We start from the raw sequence: 5376 nt of genomic DNA, 5'->3' as shown, positions 1-5376 counted from the left end.
CAGAATTCCCCAAAAGAAATAAGATTTTGCATCAATAAAGCAACAAGATAATGTTGCAGAGAAGAAACTTTCAGAAAACAAAAAAAAAAGTGCTTTTACTTTTTAAAACAGTTGTAGAAATGAAAAACTCGATTTCTAGAATGACTAGATAGTAAAAAAGTATCTCTCAGAAAGTAGAATCAAAAAGACAAAGGTATGAAAAATAAGAAAGAAAAGATAGTTAGAGGCAAAGTCCAAGAGATCCAACATCATAATAAAAGAGTTCCAGAACAGGAGAACAGAGAAAAATGAAAATTTTCCAAATCTGAAAAATACATTTCCACATTGAAAGAATCCATGAGAGCATAGAATAGTAGCTAAAAATAGCCCTATTCTAAGGTACATCACCAGGAAATATCAGGACTGAGTCAGACAGACTGCTCTTAAAACTTCCAGAAATAAAATAAATTTACACACAAAGGATCAAGAATCAAATTGGATCACACTTCTCAAAAGGCACACTGGGAGCTGGAAGAAATGTCTTCAAAATTATGAGATAAATTATTTGCAATATAGGGGCGCCTGGGTGGCTCAGTGGGTTAAGCATCTGCCTTAGGCTCAAGTCATGGTCCCAGGGTCCTGGAATCGAGCCCCACATCAGGCTCTCTGCTCAGCGGGGAGTCTGCTTCCTTCTCTCTCTCTGCCTGCCTCTCTGACTACTTGTGATCTCTGTCTGTCAAACAAATAAATAAAATCTTTTCAAAAATTATTTGTAATATAGAATTATATATCCAACCAAAACAAACTGAGGGTTTTGGAGGGGAGGCAGCAGGGGTTGGGTGAGCCTGATGGTGGGTATTATGGAGGGCATGTATTGCATGGAGCACTGGGTGTGGTGCATAAAGAATGAATTTTGGAACACTGAAAAAAAATAAAATAAAATAATTGTTTTTTAAAAAGATGGATTCAGATAAGGCATTTTTTTAAAGATTCTATTTATTTATTTGTCAGAGAGAGAGCACAAGCAGGGGGAGTGGCAGGCAGAGGGAGAAGCAGGCTCCCCATTGAGCAAGGAGCCCGATGTGGGACTCAGTCCCAGGACCCTGGGATCATGACCTGAGCCAAAGGCAGACTTTAAAGCTTAACCGCCTGAGCCACCAGAATAAAGGTATTTTCAAACATATGTCAAAAATTGGTCTCCCAGTTACCTCCATTTAAAAGGCCACTGGATGAGTAAACCAAGAAAGATGAAGACATGGGACCTTAGGAAATGTGATCCAATTAACAAAGACTTGGCCAGAATCTCCCATAATGAGAGAGATGAGTGAGTTAAGATATCAGCTATGCAGGAGGCCTAAAGAGCAACCAGTCTAGATAACAGCAAGTCAAAAGCTCCAGTCGGGAAATATTTATGGTGGATGATACTGTAGGAAGCACCAGGATCCATCTCTCTATCCAGATAAAAATTACACTCTCAGAATCTTTGTGATATAACTATTTTGGAACTCTGGAGTCTAATGAAGGTTTGCCACTTCCAGGCAAAGGTTGGGACTGTAAATTGCAGTTAACTTCAGTGAATTTCAGCTCTTAGCACTACAGCAGCTACCCATTCCCCATGGTTCAGTTCCATGGCAGGCAGCTGTGCACATGCTCCTGCAGCAGCTTGCATGGCTTGTGGGAGACAGGATGGCCAATAAGGACTCTGTCCTCCAAATAGTAGGAATCGCTATTCATTACTACTGATCCTACAGAAATAAAAAGAATTAGAGTATTATGAATAGTTGTACATCAACAAACTAGATAACCTAGATGAAATGAATTCTTAGAAACATAAAATCTACCAAGATTAAATCAGAAAGATAGAAAAACAAAATGATAGATTAAAAGAATCAATAATCAAAAATCTCCTGACAAAGAACAACTCTGGATGAGATGGATGCACTGGTGAATTCTACTACACATTGAATTAGCTAATACCATTGATGAACTAACACCAACCCTTCTGTTGCAAAAAATTGAAGAGGCAGGAACACTTCCTAACTCATTTTACGAAGCCAGCATTACTCTAATTACAAAGCCAAGGACACTATAAGGAAAGAAAACTACAGACCAATATCTTTTATGAATGTTGATGCAAAACTCCTTAACAAAATACCAGTAAACTGTATTCACGAGTATATTAGAAAGATTAGACACCATGACCAAGTGGGATTTATTCCTGGAATGCAAGGAGAACTCAACATGAAAATTGATCAGTATAGGGATGCCTGGGTGGCTCAGTCAGTTAAGCATCTGCCTTCAGCTCAGGTCACGATCCCAGGGTCCTGGGATTGAGTCTCACATCAGGTTCCTTGCTCAGCAGGGAACTAGATTCTCCCTCTGCTTGCCACTCTCCTTCTCTCTCTGACAAATAAATACAGTTTAAAAAAATCTTAAAAAAAAAAAAAAAAAAGATTGACAAAGTTTAAAAAAAATTGATCAGTATAAACACACTACAGCAACAGAATGATGGAAGAACCCTATGGTCATCTCAATTGATGCAGAAAAAGCATCTGATAAAATTCAGCACCCTTTCAAGAGATAAATAAATAAATAAATAAATACACTAAGAATGGAAGTAAACTACCCCAAGATAACAAAACATAATAAAAGCCATATATGAAAAACCCATAGCAAACATCATACTCAATGGTAAAAAACTGAAAGCTTTTCTTCTAAGATCAGAAACAAAGCCAGAAGGCCCACTATCACCACTTCAAGCCAAAGGAATTAGGCAAGAAAGAAATAAAAGGCACCCAAATTGGAAATGAAGAAGTAAAAGCAAGATGATATGATCTTACATATCAAAAACACTACAGGTTCCACCCACCAAAAAAATTACTAGGATAATCAAATTCAGCAAAATAGCAGGATATAAAGGCAACATGCAAAAACTAGTTGCATTTCTATATAATAAACAATGAACAATATGGAAAAGAAATTAAGAAAGCAATCCATTTATAATAGCATCAAAAACAATAAGATACTGGGGTTCCTGGCTGGTTCAGTTGGTAGAGGATGTGAATCTTGATCTCAGGGTCATGGCTTTGAGCCCCACACTGGGCTCAAACTTAAGATTACTTAAAAAAAAAAAAAAAGCTGGAAGTTTGTCCTTTCCAGGGGCACCTGGCTGGCTCAATCAGTAGAGCATGTTACTCTTAATCTCAGGTTTGTGAGTTCCAGGCCCACCTTGAGTATAGAGATTAAATAAATTTTTTTTTAAAAGTCTAAAAAACAATAATTTCTGAGGTTTAAAAAAAAAGGAAAGAAAGAAAGAATAGGGGCTCCTGGATGGCTCAGTCAAGTTAAGCTTCTGCCTTCAGCCCAGGTCATGATCCCAAGGTCCTGAGATTGAGGCTCATGTGGGGGCTCCCTGCTCAGCAAGGAGTCTGCTTCTCCCTCTCCCTCTGTCTCTCCTGTTGCTTATGATTTCTCTCTCTCAAATAAGTCAATAAAATCTTTAAATAAATAAATAAAATACTAGCGGTGAGGTGACAAGAGCAGGAGGTATGGTTGGTTGCTACAAGGTCCCCATCATCTCCTTTAGCATGACCCACCAGCTTGACAGCAAATCTCTGAGTAACCAAGAAAACTTAAAATTGTTTGAGAAATGGAACAACCCCAATGACCATGGCCACAATTATAAAGTTGCGGTGATAGTACATGGAGCGAATGATCCTGTTACAGGCATGGTAATGAATTTGACTGACCTCAAAGAGTATATGGAGGCAATTAAGAAGCCCCGTGATCATAAGAATCTGAATCCAGATGTGCCATACTTTGCAGATGTTGTAAGCACTACAGAAAAATGTAGCTGTGCATATCTGGGAAAATCTCCAGAATTTCTTCCTCTGGAAGTTTTTTATAAAGTAAAAGTATACGAGACTGACAATAATATTATTGTCTATAAAGGAGAATAGATTTTAGGGGTTAATACTATAGAAAGATTCATTTCTTTCCCTATTTGAAAAAGGTCTTTATCCCTTATTGTACTATTGTACTATTAAGAAGTCATTACATAACTGTCATACCTCTACATTGTTTTCTGGAGTGCCTGATTTACTGAAATCATTGTGTGTAAGATCTGTTGTGAATTCAAACCTATTTTAAAATGAAATCTGTAAAACAAAGAAAGGATTAAATACTTTGAAATTAACCAAGGATATAAAAGACTTTTACTATAAAACATTGCTGAGGGGCACTTGGGTGGCTCAGTGGGTTAAAGCCTCTGCCTTCAGCTCAGGTCATGATCCCAGGGTCCTGGGATTGAGCCCCGCATCGGGCTCTCTGCTTAGCAGGGAGCCTGCTTCCTTCTCTCTCTCTGCCTGCCTCTCTGCCTACTTGTGATCTCTGTCTGTCAAATAAATAAATTTTTTAAAAAATTGCTGAAAGATATTAAAGAAGACATAAGTAAATGGAAATGTATCCTATGTTCATGGATGAAAAGACTTAATATTGTTAAGATTTCAGTACTACCCAAAGCAACCTACAGATTTAGTATGATCCCTATCAAAATCCCAATGATGTTTTTGGCAAGAATAGAAAAATGCACCGTAGAAATAACAAGGAATCTCAGGGGACCCCAAGCAGCTAAAATAATCTTGAAAAAGAACAATGGTGGAGGACTCATACTTCCTGGTTTAAAAACTTATCACAAAGCTATAGTAACTAATACAGTATGGTCCTGGCATAAAGACAGATGTTTGGACCAATGGAATAGACCAGAGTCCAGAAATAAATCCTGCCATATGTAGTCAAATGATTCTTCACAAGGGTGTCATGATCACTCAATAGGGAAAGGACAGTCTTTCCAACAAAATGTGCTAGGAAAAGTGGATATCCATATGCAAAAGAATGAAGTTGGATCCTACCTAACACCATACACAAAAATTAATTCAAAATGAACCAAAGACCTAAGTAACCAAAGACCTAAAACTATTAAACTCTTAGAAGAAAACACAGGGCAAAAGCTTCACAATACTAGACTTAGCATAAATTCTTGGATGACACCAAAGATATGGGCCAGAAAAGAAAAAATAGTCAAGTTGGGCTTTGCAAAATGTTTTAAATTTTATGCCTCATAGATTATAAAGGATTAAGAGTACACTTATGTTCATGAGCACTGAGTAATGTATAGAATTGTTGAATCATTATATTGTACACCTGAAACTAAATAAAATTGTATGTTAATTATACCTGAATTAAAATTTTTATAAAAAGAATTTCTAGGTGTGAGACTCCAGTGATTCTAATGTGCCCACAGGCCTATTGTTCCCAAATTAGGTATGCATCAGAATCAAGTGAGAAGGTACTGTAGAACACAGAGGCCCAAATTTATTTAACCAAGCATAGGACTTG

At 37.3% G+C, this 5376-nt stretch overlaps 1 pseudogene; it reads left to right on the top strand.

Annotated features, from left to right (window-relative positions):
- The first annotated feature begins 3527 nt into the window (after positions 1-3527).
- On the top strand, positions 3528-3938 carry LOC111142688 (annotated as a pseudogene).
- Positions 3939-5376: the final 1438 nt, after the last annotated feature.

Source organism: Enhydra lutris, unplaced genomic scaffold (assembly GCF_002288905.1).
Source record: "Enhydra lutris kenyoni isolate GAN:26980312 unplaced genomic scaffold, ASM228890v2 scaffoldscaffold8, whole genome shotgun sequence".
Taxonomy (NCBI): domain Eukaryota; kingdom Metazoa; phylum Chordata; class Mammalia; order Carnivora; family Mustelidae; genus Enhydra; species Enhydra lutris.
The sequence above is the reverse complement of the archived record's forward strand: the minus strand, read 5'-3'. Positions and strand labels throughout refer to the sequence as shown.